At 46.8% G+C, this 7,500-nt stretch overlaps 19 non-coding genes and 6 pseudogenes across 19 annotated transcripts; all 25 read left to right on the top strand.

The window, feature by feature from the left end:
- Positions 1-109: 109 nt before the first annotated feature.
- LOC146291973 (5S ribosomal RNA) lies at positions 110-228 on the top strand. The gene has a single exon (XR_014756498.1). It is a non-coding gene; the product is annotated as a 5S ribosomal RNA (ribosomal RNA).
- A 172-nt stretch (positions 229-400) lies between these two features.
- LOC146291972 (5S ribosomal RNA) lies at positions 401-519 on the top strand. The gene has a single exon (XR_014757599.1). It is a non-coding gene; the product is annotated as a 5S ribosomal RNA (ribosomal RNA).
- Positions 520-701: 182 nt separating this feature from the next.
- Positions 702-820, top strand: LOC146291971 (5S ribosomal RNA). Its single transcript, XR_014757199.1, has one exon. It is a non-coding gene; the product is annotated as a 5S ribosomal RNA (ribosomal RNA).
- Positions 821-990: 170 nt separating this feature from the next.
- Positions 991-1,109, top strand: LOC146291970 (5S ribosomal RNA; annotated as a pseudogene).
- A 176-nt stretch (positions 1,110-1,285) lies between these two features.
- LOC146291969 (5S ribosomal RNA) lies at positions 1,286-1,404 on the top strand. The gene has a single exon (XR_014756497.1). It is a non-coding gene; the product is annotated as a 5S ribosomal RNA (ribosomal RNA).
- Positions 1,405-1,580: 176 nt separating this feature from the next.
- LOC146291968 (5S ribosomal RNA) lies at positions 1,581-1,699 on the top strand. Its single transcript, XR_014756496.1, has one exon. It is a non-coding gene; the product is annotated as a 5S ribosomal RNA (ribosomal RNA).
- A 172-nt stretch (positions 1,700-1,871) lies between these two features.
- Positions 1,872-1,990, top strand: LOC146291967 (5S ribosomal RNA). Its single transcript, XR_014757598.1, has one exon. It is a non-coding gene; the product is annotated as a 5S ribosomal RNA (ribosomal RNA).
- Positions 1,991-2,172: 182 nt separating this feature from the next.
- On the top strand, positions 2,173-2,291 carry LOC146291966 (5S ribosomal RNA). Its single transcript, XR_014757198.1, has one exon. It is a non-coding gene; the product is annotated as a 5S ribosomal RNA (ribosomal RNA).
- A 170-nt stretch (positions 2,292-2,461) lies between these two features.
- LOC146291965 (5S ribosomal RNA) lies at positions 2,462-2,580 on the top strand (annotated as a pseudogene).
- A 178-nt stretch (positions 2,581-2,758) lies between these two features.
- On the top strand, positions 2,759-2,877 carry LOC146291964 (5S ribosomal RNA). Its single transcript, XR_014756495.1, has one exon. It is a non-coding gene; the product is annotated as a 5S ribosomal RNA (ribosomal RNA).
- Positions 2,878-3,053: 176 nt separating this feature from the next.
- On the top strand, positions 3,054-3,172 carry LOC146291963 (5S ribosomal RNA). The gene has a single exon (XR_014756494.1). It is a non-coding gene; the product is annotated as a 5S ribosomal RNA (ribosomal RNA).
- Positions 3,173-3,342: 170 nt separating this feature from the next.
- LOC146291962 (5S ribosomal RNA) lies at positions 3,343-3,461 on the top strand. The gene has a single exon (XR_014757597.1). It is a non-coding gene; the product is annotated as a 5S ribosomal RNA (ribosomal RNA).
- A 178-nt stretch (positions 3,462-3,639) lies between these two features.
- Positions 3,640-3,758, top strand: LOC146291961 (5S ribosomal RNA). The gene has a single exon (XR_014757197.1). It is a non-coding gene; the product is annotated as a 5S ribosomal RNA (ribosomal RNA).
- A 184-nt stretch (positions 3,759-3,942) lies between these two features.
- LOC146291960 (5S ribosomal RNA) lies at positions 3,943-4,061 on the top strand (annotated as a pseudogene).
- A 184-nt stretch (positions 4,062-4,245) lies between these two features.
- LOC146291959 (5S ribosomal RNA) lies at positions 4,246-4,364 on the top strand. Its single transcript, XR_014756493.1, has one exon. It is a non-coding gene; the product is annotated as a 5S ribosomal RNA (ribosomal RNA).
- A 178-nt stretch (positions 4,365-4,542) lies between these two features.
- LOC146291958 (5S ribosomal RNA) lies at positions 4,543-4,661 on the top strand. Its single transcript, XR_014756492.1, has one exon. It is a non-coding gene; the product is annotated as a 5S ribosomal RNA (ribosomal RNA).
- A 184-nt stretch (positions 4,662-4,845) lies between these two features.
- LOC146291957 (5S ribosomal RNA) lies at positions 4,846-4,964 on the top strand (annotated as a pseudogene).
- Positions 4,965-5,148: 184 nt separating this feature from the next.
- On the top strand, positions 5,149-5,267 carry LOC146291956 (5S ribosomal RNA). Its single transcript, XR_014756491.1, has one exon. It is a non-coding gene; the product is annotated as a 5S ribosomal RNA (ribosomal RNA).
- Positions 5,268-5,447: 180 nt separating this feature from the next.
- On the top strand, positions 5,448-5,566 carry LOC146291955 (5S ribosomal RNA). Its single transcript, XR_014757196.1, has one exon. It is a non-coding gene; the product is annotated as a 5S ribosomal RNA (ribosomal RNA).
- Positions 5,567-5,754: 188 nt separating this feature from the next.
- Positions 5,755-5,873, top strand: LOC146291954 (5S ribosomal RNA; annotated as a pseudogene).
- Positions 5,874-6,063: 190 nt separating this feature from the next.
- On the top strand, positions 6,064-6,193 carry LOC146291953 (5S ribosomal RNA; annotated as a pseudogene).
- Positions 6,194-6,361: 168 nt separating this feature from the next.
- On the top strand, positions 6,362-6,480 carry LOC146291952 (5S ribosomal RNA). The gene has a single exon (XR_014756490.1). It is a non-coding gene; the product is annotated as a 5S ribosomal RNA (ribosomal RNA).
- Positions 6,481-6,656: 176 nt separating this feature from the next.
- LOC146291951 (5S ribosomal RNA) lies at positions 6,657-6,775 on the top strand. Its single transcript, XR_014757897.1, has one exon. It is a non-coding gene; the product is annotated as a 5S ribosomal RNA (ribosomal RNA).
- A 174-nt stretch (positions 6,776-6,949) lies between these two features.
- LOC146291950 (5S ribosomal RNA) lies at positions 6,950-7,068 on the top strand. The gene has a single exon (XR_014756489.1). It is a non-coding gene; the product is annotated as a 5S ribosomal RNA (ribosomal RNA).
- Positions 7,069-7,260: 192 nt separating this feature from the next.
- Positions 7,261-7,379, top strand: LOC146291949 (5S ribosomal RNA). The gene has a single exon (XR_014757896.1). It is a non-coding gene; the product is annotated as a 5S ribosomal RNA (ribosomal RNA).
- Positions 7,380-7,500: the final 121 nt, after the last annotated feature.

Below are 7,500 nucleotides of genomic sequence, written 5' to 3'. Positions count from 1 at the left end.
GGAAGCTGTTTTCATTTTGACACGAGAGAGAGAGAGAGAGAGAGACCACCTTGCATTGTCAATTGCTAAATCTGTATATAGATAAGTAGCCTATGGTTGTCAACTTATTTCGTACGGCCATACCAGCCTGGCAACGCCCGATCTCGTCTGATCTCGGAAGCTAAGCAGGGTCGGGCCTGGTTAGTACTTGGATGGGAGACCGCCTGGGAATACCAGGTGCTGTATGCTCTTTTGCTCATTCACTTAGAAACTGAAATCTTGCAATATGCACAAGTAGTCCTTCATGAAAGGGGCTGGAAGCTGTTTTCATTTTGACACGAGAGAGAGAGAGAGAGACCACCTTGCATTGTCAATTGCTAAATCTGTATATGGATAAGTAGCCTATGGTTGTCAACTTATTTAGTACGGCCATACCAGCCTGGCAACGCCCGATCTCGTCTGATCTCGGAAGCTAAGCAGGGTCGGGCCTGGTTAGTACTTGGATGGGAGACCGCCTGGGAATACCAGGTGCTGTATGCTCTTTTGCTCATTCACTTAGAAACTGAAATCTTGCAATATGCACAAGTAGTCCTTCATGAAAGGGGCTGGAAGCTGTTTTCATTTTGACACGAGAGAGAGAGAGAGAGAGAGAGAGAGACCACCTTGCATTGTCAATTGCTAAATCTGTATATGGATAAGTAGCCTATGGTTGTCAACTTATTTTGTACGGCCATACCAGCCTGGCAACGCCCGATCTCGTCTGATCTCGGAAGCTAAGCAGGGTCGGGCCTGGTTAGTACTTGGATGGGAGACCGCCTGGGAATACCAGGTGCTGTATGCTCTTTTGCTCATTCACTTAGAAACTGAAATCTTGCAATATGCACAAGTAGTCCTTCATGAAAGGGGCTGGAAGCTGTTTTCATTTTGACACGAGAGAGAGAGAGAGACTACCTTGCATTGTCAATTGCTAAATCTGTATATGGATAAGTAGCCTATGGTTGTCAACTTATTTTGTACGGCCATACCAGCCTGGCAACGCCCGATCTCGTCTGATCTCGGAAGCTAAGCAGGGTTGGGCCTGGTTAGTAATTGGATGGGAGACCGCCTGGGAATACCAGGTGCTGTATGCTCTTTTGCTCATTCACTTATAAACTGACATCTTGCAATATGCACAAGTAGTCCTTCATGAAAGGGGCTGGAAGCTGTTTTCATTTTGACACGAGAGAGAGAGAGAGAGAGAGACCACCTTGCATTGTCAATTGCTAAATCTGTATATGGATAAGTAGCCTATGGTTGTCAACTTATTTCGTACGGCCATACCAGCCTGGCAACGCCCGATCTCGTCTGATCTCGGAAGCTAAGCAGGGTCGGGCCTGGTTAGTACTTGGATGGGAGACCGCCTGGGAATACCAGGTGCTGTATGCTCTTTTGCTCATTCACTTAGAAACTGAAATCTTGCAATATGCACAAGTAGTCCTTCATGAAAGGGGCTGGAAGCTGTTTTCATTTTGACACGAGAGAGAGAGAGAGAGAGAGACTACCTTGCATTGTCAATTGCTAAATCTGTATATGGATAAGTAGCCTATGGTTGTCAACTTATTTCGTACGGCCATACCAGCCTGGCAACGCCCGATCTCGTCTGATCTCGGAAGCTAAGCAGGGTCGGGCCTGGTTAGTACTTGGATGGGAGACCGCCTGGGAATACCAGGTGCTGTATGCTCTTTTGCTCATTCACTTAGAAACTGAAATCTTGCAATATGCACAAGTAGTCCTTCATGAAAGGGGCTGGAAGCTGTTTTCATTTTGACACGAGAGAGAGAGAGAGAGACCACCTTGCATTGTCAATTGCTAAATCTGTATATGGATAAGTAGCCTATGGTTGTCAACTTATTTAGTACGGCCATACCAGCCTGGCAACGCCCGATCTCGTCTGATCTCGGAAGCTAAGCAGGGTCGGGCCTGGTTAGTACTTGGATGGGAGACCGCCTGGGAATACCAGGTGCTGTATGCTCTTTTGCTCATTCACTTAGAAACTGAAATCTTGCAATATGCACAAGTAGTCCTTCATGAAAGGGGCTGGAAGCTGTTTTCATTTTGACACGAGAGAGAGAGAGAGAGAGAGAGAGAGACCACCTTGCATTGTCAATTGCTAAATCTGTATATGGATAAGTAGCCTATGGTTGTCAACTTATTTTGTACGGCCATACCAGCCTGGCAACGCCCGATCTCGTCTGATCTCGGAAGCTAAGCAGGGTCGGGCCTGGTTAGTACTTGGATGGGAGACCGCCTGGGAATACCAGGTGCTGTATGCTCTTTTGCTCATTCACTTAGAAACTGAAATCTTGCAATATGCACAAGTAGTCCTTCATGAAAGGGGCTGGAAGCTGTTTTCATTTTGACACGAGAGAGAGAGAGAGACTACCTTGCATTGTCAATTGCTAAATCTGTATATGGATAAGTAGCCTATGGTTGTCAACTTATTTTGTACGGCCATACCAGCCTGGCAACGCCCGATCTCGTCTGATCTCGGAAGCTAAGCAGGGTTGGGCCTGGTTAGTAATTGGATGGGAGACCGCCTGGGAATACCAGGTGCTGTATGCTCTTTTGCTCATTCACTTATAAACTGACATCTTGCAATATGCACAAGTAGTCCTTCATGAAAGGGGCTGGAAGCTGTTTTCATTTTGACACGAGAGAGAGAGAGAGAGAGAGAGACCACCTTGCATTGTCAATTGCTAAATCTGTATATGGATAAGTAGCCTATGGTTGTCAACTTATTTCGTACGGCCATACCAGCCTGGCAACGCCCGATCTCGTCTGATCTCGGAAGCTAAGCAGGGTCGGGCCTGGTTAGTACTTGGATGGGAGACCGCCTGGGAATACCAGGTGCTGTATGCTCTTTTGCTCATTCACTTAGAAACTGAAATCTTGCAATATGCACAAGTAGTCCTTCATGAAAGGGGCTGGAAGCTGTTTTCATTTTGACACGAGAGAGAGAGAGAGAGAGAGACTACCTTGCATTGTCAATTGCTAAATCTGTATATGGATAAGTAGCCTATGGTTGTCAACTTATTTCGTACGGCCATACCAGCCTGGCAACGCCCGATCTCGTCTGATCTCGGAAGCTAAGCAGGGTCGGGCCTGGTTAGTACTTGGATGGGAGACCGCCTGGGAATACCAGGTGCTGTATGCTCTTTTGCTCATTCACTTAGAAACTGAAATCTTGCAATATGCACAAGTAGTCCTTCATGAAAGGGGCTGGAAGCTGTTTTCATTTTGACACGAGAGAGAGAGAGAGACCACCTTGCATTGTCAATTGCTAAATCTGTATATGGATAAGTAGCCTATGGTTGTCAACTTATTTAGTACGGCCATACCAGCCTGGCAACGCCCGATCTCGTCTGATCTCGGAAGCTAAGCAGGGTCGGGCCTGGTTAGTACTTGGATGGGAGACCGCCTGGGAATACCAGGTGCTGTATGCTCTTTTGCTCATTCACTTAGAAACTGAAATCTTGCAATATGCACAAGTAGTCCTTCATGAAAGGGGCTGGAAGCTGTTTTCATTTTGACACGAGAGAGAGAGAGAGAGAGAGAGACCACCTTGCATTGTCAATTGCTAAATCTGTATATGGATAAGTAGCCTATGGTTGTCAACTTATTTTGTACGGCCATACCAGCCTGGCAACGCCCGATCTCGTCTGATCTCGGAAGCTAAGCAGGGTCGGGCCTGGTTAGTACTTGGATGGGAGACCGCCTGGGAATACCAGGTGCTGTATGCTCTTTTGCTCATTCACTTAGAAACTGAAATCTTGCAATATGCACAAGTAGTCCTTCATGAAAGGGGCTGGAAGCTGTTTTCATTTTGACACGAGAGAGAGAGAGAGAGAGAGAGGGAGAGACCACCTTGCATTGTCAATTGCTAAATCTGTATATGGATAAGTAGCCTATGGTTGTCAACTTATTTTGTACGGCCATACCAGCCTGGCAACGCCCAATCTCGTCTGATCTCGGAAGCTAAGCAGGGTCGGGTCTGGTTAGTAATTGGATGGGAGACCGCCTGGGAATACCAGGTGCTGTATGCTCTTTTGCTCATTCACTTAGAAACTGACATCTTGCAATATGCACAAGTAGTCCTTCATGAAAGGGGCTGGAAGCTGTTTTCATTTTGACACGAGAGAGAGAGAGAGAGAGATAGAGAGAGACTACCTTGCATTGTCAATTGCTAAATCTGTATATGGATAAGTAGCCTATGGTTGTCAACTTATTTCGTACGGCCATACCAGCCTGGCAACGCCCGATCTCGTCTGATCTCGGAAGCTAAGCAGGGTCGGGCCTGGTTAGTACTTGGATGGGAGACCGCCTGGGAATACCAGGTGCTGTATGCTCTTTTGCTCATTCACTTAGAAACTGAAATCTTGCAATATGCACAAGTAGTCCTTCATGAAAGGGGCTGGAAGCTGTTTTCATTTTGACACGAGAGAGAGAGAGAGAGAGAGAGACCACCTTGCATTGTCAATTGCTAAATCTGTATATGGATAAGTAGCCTATGGTTGTCAACTTATTTCGTACGGCCATACCAGCCTGGCAACGCCCGATCTCGTCTGATCTCGGAAGCTAAGCAGGGTCGGGCCTGGTTAGTACTTGGATGGGAGACCGCCTGGGAATACCAGGTGCTGTATGCTCTTTTGCTCATTCACTTAGAAACTGAAATCTTGCAATATGCACAAGTAGTCCTTCATGAAAGGGGCTGGAAGCTGTTTTCATTTTGACACGAGAGAGAGAGAGAGAGAGAGAGGGAGAGACCACCTTTTATTGTCAATTGCTAAATCTGTATATGGATAAGTAGCCTATGGTTGTCAACTTATTTTGTACGGCCATACCAGCCTGGCAACGCCCGATCTCGTCTGATCTCGGAAGCTAAGCAGGGTCGGGTCTGGTTAGTAATTGGATGGGAGACCGCCTGGGAATACCAGGTGCTGTATGCTCTTTTGCTCATTCACTTAGAAACTGACATCTTGCAATATGCACAAGTAGTCCTTCATGAAAGGGGCTGGAAGCTGTTTTCATTTTGACACGAGAGAGAGAGAGAGAGAGATAGAGAGAGACTACCTTGCATTGTCAATTGCTAAATCTGTATATGGATAAGTAGCCTATGGTTGTCAACTTATTTCGTACGGCCATACCAGCCTGGCAACGCCCGATCTCGTCTGATCTCGGAAGCTAAGCAGGGTCGGGCCTGGTTAGTACTTGGATGGGAGACCGCCTGGGAATACCAGGTGCTGTATGCTCTTTTGCTCATTCACTTAGAAACTGAAATCTTGCAATATGCACAAGTAGTCCTTCATGAAAGGGGCTGGAAGCTGTTTTCATTTTGACACGAGAGAGAGAGAGAGAGAGAGAGAGACCACCTTGCATTGTCAATTGCTAAATCTGTATATGGATAAGTAGCCTATGGTTGTCAACTTATTTTGTACGGCCATACCAGCCTGGCAACGCCCGATCTCGTCTGATCTCGGAAGCTAAGCAGGGTCGGGCCTGGTTAGTACTTGGATGGGAGACCGCCTGGGAATACCAGGTGCTGTATGCTCTTTTGCTCATTCACTTAGAAACTGACATCTTGCAATATGCACAAGTAGTCCTTCATGAAAGGGGCTGGAAGCTGTTTTCATTTTGACACGAGAGAGAGAGAGAGAGAGAGAGAGAGAGAGAGACTACCTTGCATTGTCAATTGCTAAATCTGTATATGGATAAGTAGCCTATGGTTGTCAACTTATTTCGTACGGCCATACCAGCCTGGCAACGCCCGATCTCGTCTGATCTTGGAAGCTAAGCAGGGTCGGGCCTGGTTAGTAATTGGATGGGAGACCGCCTGGGAATACCAGGTGCTGTATGCTCTTTTGCTCATTCACTTAGAAACTGACATCTTGCAATATGCACAAGTAGTCCTTCATGAAAGGGGCTGGAAGCTGTTTTCATTTTGACACGAGAGAGAGAGAGAGAGAGAGAGAGAGAGAGAGAGACTACCTTGCATTGTCAATTGCTAAATCTGTATATGGATAAGTAGCCTATGGTTGTCAACTTATTTCGTACGGCCATACTAGCCTGGCAACGCCCGATCTCGTCTGATCTCGGAAGCTAAGCAGGGTCGGGCCAGGGTCGGGCCTGGTTAGTACTTGGATGGGAGACCGCCTGGGAATACCAGGTGCTGTATGCTCTTTTGCTCATTCACTTAGAAACTGAAATCTTGCAATATGCACAAGTAGTCCTTCATGAAAGGGGCTGGAAGCTGTTTTCATTTTGACACGAGAGAGAGAGAGACCACCTTGCATTGTCAATTGCTAAATCTGTATATGGATAAGTAGCCTATGGTTGTCAACTTATTTCGTACGGCCATACCAGCCTGGCAACGCCCGATCTCGTCTGATCTCGGAAGCTAAGCAGGGTCGGGCCTGGTTAGTACTTGGATGGGAGACCGCCTGGGAATACCAGGTGCTGTATGCTCTTTTGCTCATTCACTTAGAAACTGACATCTTGCAATATGCACAAGTAGTCCTTCATGAAAGGGGCTGGAAGCTGTTTTCATTTTGACACGAGAGAGAGAGAGAGAGAGAGACTACCTTGCATTGTCAATTGCTAAATCTGTATATGGATAAGTAGCCTATGGTTGTCAACTTATTTGGTACGGCCATACCAGCCTGGCAACGCCCGATCTCGTCTGATCTCGGAAGCTAAGCAGGGTCGGGCCTGGTTAGTACTTGGATGGGAGACCGCCTGGGAATACCAGGTGCTGTATGCTCTTTTGCTCATTCACTTAGAAACTGACATCTTGCAATATGCACAAGTAGTCCTTCATGAAAGGGGCTGGAAGCTGTTTTCATTTTGACACGAGAGAGAGAGAGAGAGAGACTACCTTGCATTGTCAATTGCTAAATCTGTATATGGATAAGTAGCCTATGGTTGTCAACTTATTTCGTACGGCCATACCAGCCTGGCAACGCCCGATCTCGTCTGATCTCGGAAGCTAAGCAGGGTCGGGCCTGGTTAGTACTTGGATGGGAGACCGCCTGGGAATACCAGGTGCTGTATGCTCTTTTGCTCATTCACTTAGAAACTGAAATCTTGCAATATGCACAAGTAGTCCTTCATGAAAGGGGCTGGAAGCTGTTTTCATTTTGACACGAGAGAGAGAGAGAGAGAGAGAGAGAGAGAGAGAGAGACTACCTTGCATTGTCAATTGCTAAATCTGTATATGGATAAGTAGCCTATGGTTGTCAACTTATTTGGTACGGCCATACCAGCCTGGCAACGCCCGATCTCGTCTGATCTCGGAAGCTAAGCAGGGTCGGGCCTGGTTAGTACTTGGATGGGAGACCGCCTGGGAATACCAGGTGCTGTATGCTCTTTTGCTCATTCACTTAGAAACTGACATCTTGCAATATGCACAAGTAGTCCTTCATGAAAGGGGCTGGAAGCTGTTTTCATTTTGACACGAGAGAGAGAGAGAGAGAGACTACCTTGCAT

The sequence above is a fragment of the Hypomesus nipponensis genome, chromosome 5, assembly GCF_054491055.1.
Source record: "Hypomesus nipponensis isolate SF chromosome 5, ASM5449105v1, whole genome shotgun sequence".
NCBI classification, from domain to species: domain Eukaryota; kingdom Metazoa; phylum Chordata; class Actinopteri; order Osmeriformes; family Osmeridae; genus Hypomesus; species Hypomesus nipponensis.
This window is presented reverse-complemented; position numbering and strand designations above follow the sequence as displayed.